At 39.6% G+C, this 13,681-nt stretch overlaps 1 long non-coding RNA gene across 1 annotated transcript in view; it reads right to left on the reverse strand.

Annotated features, from left to right (window-relative positions):
- Positions 1-6,326: 6,326 nt before the first annotated feature.
- Positions 6,327-13,681, reverse strand: part of LOC110483451 (uncharacterized) — a 126,561-nt gene continuing 119,206 nt past the window's right edge. The window contains exon 4 of the long non-coding RNA XR_002467570.2: positions 6,327-6,350. This is a non-coding gene — a long non-coding RNA (uncharacterized LOC110483451). The remainder of the gene's footprint in view (positions 6,351-13,681) is intronic.

Genomic DNA, 13,681 nt, shown 5'->3' on the forward strand with positions numbered 1-13,681 from the left:
TATCAGCTGCACTCCAACAGGCTTCAGGAGCAGCCCAAGTGTGACATGGACATTTCTGCTGCTGTTTCTCACCTGTCTGTTTCACTAACAAATACATGCAGGGGCCTAATAAAGCTCAACCATGCACTTTTCTCCAGTAGCAGCCCCTCGCAGAATCAGTTCAAGAAAGGCAAAATGAATGTTGTCAGTTCAGCTTTCTCTGACATTGGGCTAAAAGCTTTCAAATACAGAACATTTACATCAGAGAGCTGGTGGGAGTGGGTGGGGTGAGACTCACTACAGAAAGCTCACACTATTTTTTTAATGGAAACCCTCATATTACTAAACAGGAACAGCAGATTCTGAAGGCTGATGTTTGTAATAAGGAGATGTATCTGTAGTATCTGAAATTTCTTCCATTCTTACATACAGCCATCTGAATTATATCTTCCTGTTTTGACTAAAAACCTTCTGAAGTAAGGACTGAGTTAATTATAAATTATTTCATAATATACTCACCCATCTTTCCCAGAGCAGGAAGAAGGGGAGTTCAGAATCCTCCATGTAATTCTTTCAATCCCATTCACGCCTATTTCAGAAGTGCAAATCCTCATGTTTCTCTGTGACTCAAGCCTGAAATAAAGAAAAACAGGACAAAAGCACTTAGTAACTTTATGTTATACACTGATGAAAAAAATTAAATTATAAAAATAGGTGCTTTAAAACTATTTGTTCATACTGTATTACATCTTATGGATACTCAAGTCAAAGACATTGCTCTAATTCAAGGTCAAATGAGTGTAAGATGACAGAAAACACAATGCTTTTACACAGCTACATAGTCTTGTATTTCAGGGCTTTTCCTGTTAAGTTACAATAAATCCCATTTAGGCACTACAAGTTCTCCAGTCGCTGGATGAAGTTCAAAATTTCATTCAGGATGCTTCCTCATTAAAACTTCTTTTAAACAGGAACATAACCTGGAATGTGCTTTTAAAACACAGCCTTGAGAAATAAAATTTATTGAACATTCCTGCTATGAAAAGGAAGCTGAATAGTGTTAGCAGAAGATAAATCCACTCTCAGATGCATATCTTCCTGTTCTCTGCATTCACTAGCTTCCAGTAGTCATCTACTTATTTTCCAAACTATGTCTAAATGCACAACATTGATGCTGGTCAGCAGCAGAGGGTGATGTCCCTGAAACACTCCCAGCACACCTTCACGTTGTGCCCTCTGCTACTCCCCATACACAGACATTGATGCCCATCTTGGAAATGTGGGCTACAGCAGGATGGAGATTCCAACAGCCAAGAGGCAAGACCAAGACTTAAACCCTCCTAAGTAAACAGTAATAAAAGATTCAACATGGTAGCTAAAATTAGGTACAAAACCTTCCATATTTGTACATCACTCATGCAAGTACAGTCTCATGAAAATATGTTCTCTTTCCATTTATTTCTTATTCCTACATTTAATATTCATTTTTATGCAGTATTATTATACATTATACAGTTTTCTCAATTACATCGTGTGCATTTGTACAACCTTGAAAGAAAATCAACATAAGCAGGCATTCCAGTCTCAAGTCAGGAAGTTTTAAAGCACAAGTCTGTAACACTGAACCATAAAGCATGAGCTGAAGACACTAAGGCCTGGCGAATTTGTGGAATTCAGGCATTCAAGCCTGTGAACAACATTAGAGATTCTTCCAATGCTAAGAAAGTCGAACAAAAGCTGACTTTTGAAAAACATTCTGAAAATCCTGAGAATGATAAAATAAAGGACACTTTGTAAGAGATAAACTTTTGTTATATCCAGGGGTGCACCTTCACTTTTTTAATAGTATTTCTTCCACACGTGATGGAAACAAGTCTAGAATAACTGCACAGAGCTCAGAGAGCTTTGTCTTTGCAGACTTCTGGTGGTTCAATTTACACCTGGAGCAGACACAGGATCGACAATCACAAATTACAAGCTTCTCTAATTCTATGTGATTAAACATAATTTGCTGTATTCAGTTACATTGCTCAGGAATGTACAGTGCATTAAACTAGTAATGGAGAAAAGATCACTGAACTTCATAATTGGAAAGTCCTACCTCCAAAATGCACAGCCTCATATTTTCTAAGTTAAATAACTAATACTGCAAAAACAAAAGACATTCTTGGAAGCCCCTGAGGGGTGGAAATCACACCAGTTTGGCCCCTCTGGTAGTGACAGAAAAGATGAAAATCCTAATTTGATTGATTAACTGAATGTAGCACCATAAAAAATCATTGCTCACATCCTTAACCTTAGCAACTGGATCTTTTTTGAGGGCCATGGTGAAGTCATGAGCTTCCCCAGCTCAATTAGGCAGACTCATTATAAGAAGAATTACATATGAAGCCAAGTACGGTCTGTAAATGTTCATGACTCACTCCTCATGTACTTTGTGTTGACTGCAAAGAACATTTCAAAGCCCAGCTGTCACCAATATCTATGATAACTTCTTCAAACACAGAGACACACACCTGAAATCTGCTGACAGCTGGAGTGAACAAAGAAAGCCAGAAGTTTCAGATAGCTCTGGAAAAAACACTTGAAATGTATGCTTTGCTGCTCAAGAGGTTTAAAAAAAAAACAAAAAACAAAAAAACTATGGGCTTCAAAACAGAGATGAATTCTTTAATGAGCAGACTTTGAGGTTCATTTTCAAGCTTGGGTGCACTGAAACCAAAGGGCATCTGTATTTCTTGAACTGGCCCTTAATTTTAACAGCATGCCTCAGGTATTTGCCTCATTTTTGGGCAACCAAACATGCAGATGCAAATCAGCCGTATTACATTCCCTTTATCATAATCTCTGCAAAATAATTTTGTTATTTTAAACATATTCAAAACAATACCGTCTTTATTGAAGATTGAAGATGGCCAGACAGAATGTTCACTTTTATTTTTTTATGCAGCCACGTGACTGTATTTCATGAGGAGATACCTGGATAATTAAATCAAGATACATGGCTGAGACACTGAAGAGTAAATTGCCTTCTCTAAGTTATACTATCCAAGAAACCAATAGTATGTGTCTTTCAATACTTTTATCTCTAAGGGATAAAACTTTAGAATACCCACAGAAGCTCAAGCCTTGTTTCAAAAGCCTGCCAAAATAATCTGAAACACATTTGCCAAATATACACAGCAAAGAAAAACACAGGGCCTTCCTAGTATTTGGGAAAACATGAGGGAAGAGAGGAGGAGTCAAACTAATCAAATAAAACCCAAGGGAATAAATTGGGCCACTTAAATACAAATGTCCAGACAGCTTCCCACACAGAATCTTCCTACAAAATGCTCACCCAAGACCATGTGTGCATACATATGGGTGTGTACCTGGGAAAGCATGGGATCAAGCCCTGCCCGAACTGAGCCAGCTACCGATCACACCATTAGCCAGGCAAGGGATGAAATTCCCCTTTTCCCCTGTTTTTAATGCAAATAAATAGTAGAAAGTAAGGATCCTGCCCACCTCAGGCCTGCAGCTGACAGGCAGCCTTCTGTTAGGGTTATGTGGAATGGCTTCAGACATGATGGAGACGGTAGTGCCTGCACAGGGGAACCTCCACCACGGCCCCTCTGCCTTGGCACCACATTTGCCAGGGACCTGCGTTTGCTCCCTGGGCACGCAGGGCTGCACAGGAAAGGTCAGTCAGGGCCAGGCACATGCCAGGGTGTACAGAATCAGTCCATATGCCCAAAAAGAAGCAGCTTCAGATGGAGAAAGTCAGCAGATGCCAATTGCTTTTTAACATAACACTTGCAGAAACACCCACGTGTACACACACACACACATACACACACACACACACGGGGAGCAGGGGTAGGGGGGTTGCAGAGCACCATCTCTGCTTTAAAAACACTGTGAACTAGAGTAAGTCAAAGATCAACTGATTGTGAGGTTTTCCTGGAAATGTAAATATACTTCTAAAAAAATCTTGATGTTCTTCCCGCATTCAAAAAGCGCTATGCCTGCCCCCACAACCAGACGGTTTCCCAAAAGATTACTTTCCCAATCATCACTACCACTAATGATCTTTTGAATGCTGTTTTAACAGGTAAAATCATATCCCTTAGTCAACAACACAAAGTTGATATGACCTAGAGTTCGGCTGTATTTCTCCCAAGGATCTTATCAGAGAAGTGGCAAATTGAGCCTCAGAACCTTAGAAAAATAAGGAATACTTGCTTACAGTTATTTCAAGTCTGTCCAATGAAGCCATGACTTGATTTTGTGGGGGCAGGGAGAGAGGTTTTGGGGCTTGATTTCTTAATCAAGACCATAAATAATGTGACTCACAGGGACCTCAGGAGAGAAGATAGTCTGAATCCCCTGTCTCAGCACACCATGAATAAACAAAACAGCATAGAAGGCAAACCCTACAAATCTGGGTGACATCAATATAAAGCCCAAAAATGCCATGACAGACACCCCCCGTGCCCTATTTCATACTCTGACCCCTATCATCCCCCACTGGTATGGAACAGGAGCAGGAACAGCAGCAGCAGCAGCAGCAGGAATCCCTTCATCCCCTATTACAGAGAAAAAACAGCATCAAGATAACCTTGTTACGCCATCTCCCATGGGAGCAAGGAATCACACACAGAATGTGCTGTGTTGGAAGGGACCCACAAGGATCATTGAGTCAAACTCCTGCCCCTGCACATCACCATCCCAAAGAGTTACAGCACGTGCCAAGGGCATTGCCCAGTCTTTGTCAGGCTTGGTGCTGTGACCACTCCCCTGGCCTGTTGCTATGCCCTTGGCTCAGAGAGCCCAAGGGTCAGGATGAATGAGATAGCCCAAGGGCATGCAAGGATGTGGCTGTGCAGGGGCTGCCCCAGGCAAAGTGCCAGGAAAGCAGGGCTGCAAGAAACTCCTCTCCTGGCCACAGTTGAGGTCTCTGGGCAAAGGCAAAGTTCAGGGTAGAGATAAAGCCACGCTGAGAGAAAAATAAAGTGTGGGGGCTCAAGTGAGTCATGGCTGCAGGACCTCTCTCCCATTGAACTCATCTGCACGCCGGTGAGATGAAAGCTGTAATTTGCCCCTCACAGCTGCCACTGTAGGTTGCAAATACCTTCAGGCAGACATCATAAACTTCATTACACCTGCCTAGCCCCAGGTTTTTAGTATAGCATCCCAAAACATTACATTCTCCGGCTCCACACCTCACTTTCAAAAGGGAAAATACATACATACACACATACATATATATACAACTTCCAGAAATGCCTTCCTGAAGACGTGCTGTACCCTAATCAAGCCTTTCAAAGCACAGGGGCCACAGCTGCTGAGAGAGCTGAGGCAGGTACCCAGAGGCCCTGTCTGCCAGCACCTGTGTGTGAAACCCAGCCCTGAGACCATCCCACTGAGGCTCTCTGCCCATCCACTCAGGCGCCTCTACATCCCCTGGCCAGCATTGCTCTGTCCCACTTACTCAACTCCGCTGCTACAAGAAGAGCTCTGTTTCTCCAGGGCTTCACCATGGGAAGCTTAAGGCTGAAAGGAAACCATGCATGCCCAGATGCTCACTATTTTTAAGTTGGCCTGTTATGCAGTTTTTATAAGGGCATACCTTGCATTATCTGCCGCTGCACTGCTGGTCACAGTCCTGAACTGCCAATCCAACCTCTTTGGCTGGATTGACAAAAACATTGCATTATATAGCTTTTCATCAGAATCAACCTAAAATGGAAAAAGGTGATCGATTTTCCTTTCTCTCATTTTCTTCTTGATAGGAAGATCTTTTTTTTAATAACTCTACAATATATGCATTCCTTGAAAACTAACACTAAAGCTGGTCATTAACTGTGAAACAAGCCTGTCATCTGAAATTCTGTTTAAATTTGAAAAAGACTGAAAAAAGTATTTTAAATATATCTTCACGTAAAAGTCCACAAGATTTGGTCGCTAAATCCAGCAGAAGAGAAATCCCTGAGTAGAACTCGCTGCTCATTTCATTAAAGACTAGCACCTACCTCCATGTCTGGGGAAGAGTTGCACAACCTCCACAACTTGCCAGATAAATATCTGTTGTGGTATTTGCTCTGTTTTTATTTTTTTATATCTTAGGTATAATCTGAATAACAACTATCAATGGACAAGGGCTTAATAAAGGAAACAATATTTTACCTTTGCTGGTGACAGCAAAAGACATCCAACAATGTCTGCAGTCTTAAATCTTTATACACTCTTAAATGCATTTATAATATCAAGTTGTAGTTCAACCATGACTCCGAGCACAGGCCAGTGAAGTATTCTGCTTCAAAGTGTTCAGAGGAGGGACTTTGTATACAATACACATAATTTTATCTTTTGCATCCATTTTTATCCTTTAAAGAAAACACAAGCAAAAAATTAATAATTAAAATAACCTATTGCATTCTTGCAGTTTTCATTCTTAAAAAAAAATATTTATGTGCACCAGGGAATATAATGAGTATAGAACAAAACTATAGTGCATCAGCTTTCAGGTTTCCAGACATTATCAGTGGTCAGATTTCAAAAAGGAAACAGCTTCCTCTGTTCCACAGCTTCCATTTATCTATAAACTTTCCTTATAGGTGTAATTAATTCTGGCAACAATTAGTCCATTACACACAGCCCTCAAAAAAAATTAGCAGCTACTCAGAAATAAGCTAAAACTATGAGTTTAATCATAACCTATTTATGGAAGAAGAATAAATCTGTCATATCTTCAGCCATCATTTTTTAAAAGATAAAGCATAAAAATCATTAAAATATCTTGAACTCAGGAAGAGACCATCAGTTTCAGAAGAAAGAAATAGATTTGTGTCAAAGCTTTTGCCATAGCCAACCTAATGCATGGGGTAGGATTTAACAACACACGATTAGGAATATATCTTTTGCCACTGTTAAGAAAGCTGCCTTGCATATCTCAAAATTTCTTATGCAAAGTTTATTTAGTAGCTCAGTTATGAATAATATTTGATATCAAATATTCAGTAAAGTCTCAGGATACTTAGACTCCAACCTTGTGCAATGTTAACTTCAAAAAACTAAGTAAATTTAATTTTCTTCCCATCAAAAACCGTGACAATTGAAGCAAATTCTCTACAATGCCTCTTGCAACACTTAACATATCAAATTCTTCTTAACCTATGTCATCCTGAATCTCACCTTCTGCCATAAGTTATATAGCTAGAACGGAAATTTCCAGAGATAAAAACTCACAGCCTTCATCTGCCAAGAGCTTTGTAACTTCTAAGATTGGGCAAGATACTGCATTATTACCAAAATGGGCACTATTTTGATCTTTAATATTTTTCAGCAGAAAAATAGTTAAAATAAAATACCAAATACTAAATACCAAGCATTTCTGTTGCAGAATTGAACACTACACAGATGAAAGGCACAGCTTATGCTCCTCTGACCCATAGCAAAAGAAATCAAGCCCTGCATTCAGATCATGCTTGGAAATTTTCTCTGGTATTAGTACAACAATATATTTCCGTGAAACTTCTTTCCCAACTCTGGCTGGTATTTTCTGGCAGGAATGTCACCCATCGGGAAAAAAAAAGGAAAAAAAAAACACCAAAAACCTCATCAGCTGAAAAAAAAATTTGTGAAAACATAACAGAATCAAAGAGATGATGAGGAAACACATGCCCTAAATGCTCTGATTTCCACCATTTTTTCCTGGCTCCCCAAAACAGGCTGGGGAGAACACAACCAAATGGATTTAGAGGCAGACATCCCCAGTTTGCAAGAAACAACGTCCTTCAGATGTAAATTATGTGCCAAGCAGTTTGTTTCATCAAAGGTGGCCTGGGCAGCAGCAGCAGCACAGCAGGCATCAATATTTCTGTGGTCCACCAAAACCTCCAATGCCCATAGATGGAGCTTGCAGTTCTGTGTGGAGCAGGTCAGAAATTAGCATTGAACATGACTTGATTTTTGAGCTGATATTTCTGTCTTACACTACATAAAAACACCAATTTGCTCTGAGATGGCTCAGCAAGCTCTGAAGAAAGATCCTGGAGACACAGGTCCTAAACTCTCCATAAACCTTTCCTTGCAAAAAATGGAAAAGCTATTCCAACATCAAGGCAGGAACAGATAGTTCTGAGGCTTTTGCTTGTTGGTCAGTGGTTTAGGGGGCAGAGGAGGATAAACATACAAGGAAGGGGGAGGGAAAAAGGGTTTTTTAACAGGCCCAGTGCTATGTCATCCAGAGTTCAGATCTCAAAAAAATCATCATGGTGCTTTGCCAAGAAAACCAATATATCTGAAGGAGTTGCTTTTGAAATTATTTTAATAAAACAGACTTAAAAGCATGTCTATATTCAGTATGGGTGCTGGCTCTTGATATTGAAACCTTATCTCTCCTCCTCCCTTCCCGACCCACCATACATACCAAATACAATTAACTCCATTTTCTTTCCAATGCCTTATACTTTATTGGCAAAGATTAGGCTGAAAAGCCTATCAGAAAGCAGAGAATGGAGGAAGGAAGGATGAAACACAGCAGGAGAGCTGTGGCCAAAGCTGATGATTTCAACAAAATTTAGTTTACAGTTAATTCACAGCAGGATTTTTGTAATGTTCTTTATCACCTATGAAGCCATTTCCTGATTATTCATTATCATTACACATAAGACAAGGAAAGATGTTTGTGTGTAAAATGGAAAACCATTAGCATAGAATCAAAAATCACAAAGGCTCAATGAATTTTAGAAAAGTAATAAATTCTTTTTTCTCTTCACTACTATAGTAGTGCCTGCTGAGGTGATATGTAGCAAAACCGCGGAATATCCTGTGCAAAAGTTCCTCCAGACTTGTCAGAGCTCCTCTCAGAGAGAAATGAAGTCCCACCCAGCCTGCACCCTCCAGTTCTCACTCTTATGTCACACAGAGCACACATTTATGCTCCCAGTCTGCCCTGTTACCTTTTAATATGGGAAAGTCATCTACAAAGAATAAGATAAAATAGTATAATACACATTTCAACTTTGCTCCTTCCTGGAATCCACTGCTAATGCATTTCAGCTACAAAGTGTACCAAAAATAAGCTAAATAGTTTATTTGTATTTTTTCAAGTCATGGGTAGTAGAACAATTTTTAGTCAAAAGTCATCAAGGTCTTCCATAACATTCATTTCTAATAATACATGATGGAAAATTTGGTTTTACCATCAGAGACAAGAAATCTGCCTCAGTAGTTAAAGACAACTAACTCACGAAGCCAAGAGTCAGAATTGTTTCAGAGGCAGCACAGGTCAACATGACATTTCCATTATCTGATCTTGGATTCTGCTTGTAATGGCAGAAGGAAAAACATGCTGATAGTATTTGTGGTGTCTTATTACTGAAATTGCATTTGTGTGCACCTGTGAAAAAGCACAGACAGATTGCAAACCATTAGCAATTCCATCAGCCTTTGCCAGCTGAAGGAATTTACTTTGTCAGTGAATGGAAGTCTGAAACTGCCTCCACAGAGAGTGCTAGAAGCTCAGTAAGTCAGAGGTATGTAGTAAAGGCAGTATGCAAGAAATCAGGTTTCTGTATTTCTACAAAATAACATTTTGAGCTTCAGGGACAAAGCCAAACTTCTGTATACTGATGTCAAAACAAAGACACATTACCTACATGTAACAACCTCATTGCAAAGCCTGGCCATTAAACTTCATCCCTTCTTTTAATCCCCTGTACTATGCACTTTTTTCAACTGACTGTTACTTCTCATTTGACCTGTTTAACCTCACTGTTTAATCTTTCTACTTCCAGACCACTTCTGCTGCTCTCTCAGCTCACAGACAGCCTTCCATTAGAGCTCTTCTCAGCCTGGAGGAATGTTAATTGTTGTACAAATCACCCTGTAAAAGTAAGTATGAAAAAGAGCTGAACAGCAGAAACTCAACCACTAGTTAAACACATTCAGTTTTTTCCATCGTTGAACAAAATATGAAGACACGTCAGAAACAGAAGTTTTGTTCTCAGGTAGAAAAAAAAGGAAAATACAATACAACTGGGAAAAATTTGAATACAGTAAAAAAAAAAAAAATCTTTGGAGATGGAACAGCACAATGCAAGTAAGCAAGAAAGGCACAAACAGAAATCTTGGCACAGATTAAACTCCAGAAAACAGATACATTTTTTTCAAAAAATCTAAAGAAGAGGTTTATTTTTGCTTGTTGTGCTACTAATCATTTACCCCAGCTTCTTCTTTCATGTACACACTATGAAAAGAGCCACTAGTTTCAAAAAAAAAAAAAAAAAAAGGTACATTTTTATAGCATAATATACTTCTGGTAACTTCAACAGCCCATCATGAACTTCTGTTAAAAACACAGGGAAGGGAAGTAAACAAGAGCACTCTTCTGCTCATGCATCCATTGCATGAGCTGTGAGGACAAGCACTACTGGCAACAAGTCACCAAGCAGTCGGGGATAAGACAACAATGTCAAGAGAACTCATGAAGTCAGCAAATAGCAGAGAGGCCCACCAAGGTTTTCACAGGGAAAAAAAAAAAAAAAAAGTAGTATTGAAGCATTTAGCAGTTTTGGGAGACAGAGTAGTTAGAGGTAAACCTTTTTTAAACTCAGCTGGAAAAGGGTACAGCAGCAGAAGATTACCAGAGCCATCACACCAACCTACTGCAACTGCAGCATTGTGGCATCTTCACTAGGCAGAATCCTCAGCCTCTGCCTCCACTTCCTCCCATCACAAAAACCTAAATGCTCTAAGACTTTGTGGCCTCTCTGCAGTCCAACTGAAAGTAATTTATTTGTTCTTCCATTTCTCTCCAGCTACAAGTACTGCACCAGATTGTTAAATTGCTTCTGAGTTTGAGGATGAAAAAAAGGAGTTCCCATCCCTTTTGGAGATGGCACTTCTTCTGCTGCAATCTGCAAGCTGGAGCAGATCAGAGGGCCAGTGAGGCAGATCTGCAGATCTGACCTGAGCATGAGGCTCTTACAAAGACACTTGAGACATCAGCATCACTGAAGAAGCAGAGGGTGAAAGATCATGCTACTAGCACGGCCTTTCCTACACTCTTATAATGAATGATGGCTCAAACAGAAACAAATGTTTAGTCAATGAAGGAACAACTTCCTAATTCCTTTCATTCTTAGAGAAGGTTTTATTTTAATAATCTTTTTAACTGCTTAATGGGAATACAGGATGTCTGCTATACTTCATTTCTTTACATTTCCCTTGATTACAACAGCACCTCACTGCACAGAACACACTGCACACCCTGTTCAAGAGCTGACATATCCATATTTTTGTGGGTTCTGACAGAGTTTAACCTTTTCCCTTTCATTTTCTTCCTTTGAAGTCTTAAAAGAAATAAATCTATCATCTTCTTACTATAAATATAGAAAAGCCCCCCAGGTCACAGGTTTGCTACCACCTATGGGTTTTCTAGCAAATGCAATGCTGTATGGTCAAAAGTGTGTTTCCTGCTCAGAAACATATGGGGCTATCAGAACTAAAACTCCAAAGACCAATTCCTCCCCTCACTGACAATTCACCCTGATACTATTTTGCCCCCAGTGGATCAAAACCAGCATAACTTACCCTCCCCAAATGAAGTCATTTTTATCTTGTGTTTATCCTACTGCTTCATCAATCATAGAGTGAGAGAATGCAGGCATAAGTCTACACATGCAAAGAGGGTTTAAATCCCCCTCTTCTACCCTGAAGATTTTTATTAGTGTTATAAAGTCAGAATTTCAGCTAGACTGTTTCACACGTCACTTGCAGACAATCAGTTGTACCAAATAAAAAGCTGCCATAACTTCTCCTTTCAGGATCCAAGACTGTCCAGCCTAACCTTGAAGGGGGACAGTAAATGACATCTCTCTTAGGGTTTGCCTTCAAACAGAAAACAAAGAGTAGAAATGGCTGGGAAGTGATGAATGCAGATGTGAAAACATTGAGTGAGGTATTTCAAACCTCTTCCCATGTAACTTTATAAGAGATGATTTCAGACTTGAAAGCACTGCCTTGATTAAGCTACATCCACTGAAAAAAAAAATACTTCAACCAAATCAAGTGACTGTGGAAACCTATTTTAAATACCACAGCCTGCAATCTCATAGAGTCCCAGGCAAAGTTCCCAAACACTTCAATAAAACATTTGTCTGGGATAAGGAGTGCCAGATTTGGCCCACTTTAATACATTAAGTCTGTGGTAGGTGAAGAACTGTAACATGCAGCAGTTGTGAAACTACCCTCATAGCCAAGGAGATAAGAGAAAACAGCACTCATCCTTCCCCACAATGGGAACATGCAGAGGGTGGATGGGAAATTTAAAGAGGAGGAGGGAGCAGGAATTTTAGAATAAAAATTATTTCATAGCCTCCCAGTGTGGGCTGGAATGGATTGTGGTATGCCTGTTAGAGAAACGAGCTGGAGTGTAAGGCTGAGAAAGTATTCAAGGATGCATTTGTGTGAGCGTGTGTGTGTGAGTGTGTTAAGTAAGGGTCAGGTCTGTGCAAGTTCACAAAGTTCACTCAATTCTCTTGCCAGCTCTTCCGGGCTTGAGACAAATACAGATAGCCTTGGCTTAACCCAACTTCAAGCAAACCTTCCTTTGTCACCCCCACCCTCATTTAGAAACTCTCAATCCAAAGTGACTAAAAATAAATTATGAAATCACCTCCGTTACAGCTCTAGTAATTCACTTTTCCATAAACTTCTCCATGTCACTGAACTGATTCAAATACCATTTGCTAAAAGAGAAATAAATATATGAGAGGGGTGTTTGGCTTAACTCCACAGGTTTTTACTCCTGCAGGACAGTTCTTCTACACCCACAGCAAACAAGGTACTCCTGACTGAATTAGTGTTACCTGATGCTGCATTTAAGGTAAGTAATGGTAAAATAGCTGGTTGGATTGCGTTTCAACCAAGACAGGTTTCTTGCATAGCACAATATTGTTGTTCAATACATGCATTTCATAATTTCAGGAACTTTTTTTCCTCCCTGTCCCCCAGCTGGGAACATCCATGTTCATGGCAGTCTCCAGTATCAAGACCACCCAGATTCATATTTATCTCTCAACTGTCTGCCTCTGCTGCACCAAGATAAAAATCTAGACAGAGCCTTTATTATTATTTTATCCAGAACTTGTCTAAACCTTCACCTGCAAAACACTGACTCACTCTGTCTTTAACCACCTGAAGAATGCAAAGGAAGATAAATTAACTCATAGGCATAGAAACTCAACAAGCAACAGCATAAACTTGCTAATCAAACAATGAAAGTCAGAGCAACAACACAAGTTTTTAAAACAAATGAAAAGGACTCAAGTCCTAAAAATAGAAGGCAGAGGAAGCTTGGCTAATCTGTTCCTTTTGCCATAGTTCTCATTTATCATCAGATAATAGCAAATAACATTTAATTTATGTGTCTCATCAATCCCAAATTATAAGCTTTGAATACTAAATAACCATCTCCAAACATACACAATTTTAGGTAAGAGTCTCCTAAGAAAACAAGATATTGGCAAATAGACAACTCTTTCACCTCAGGTCTTTGTAGAGAAGAAAGCTGATGCAAGCTACAACATTCCAAGTCCTGGTAAAAAGCTCATGGATTGCTAAATTACCATTTAAAGCTTATCAAGTGAACTTTAATGCTGCAGAACATTTGATTTTCCCTCTTGTCTGCTGCATCAGCCCCCATTGCCAA

Source organism: Lonchura striata, chromosome 1, assembly GCF_046129695.1.
Source record: "Lonchura striata isolate bLonStr1 chromosome 1, bLonStr1.mat, whole genome shotgun sequence".
In the NCBI taxonomy this organism is placed as follows: Eukaryota; Metazoa; Chordata; class Aves; order Passeriformes; family Estrildidae; genus Lonchura; species Lonchura striata.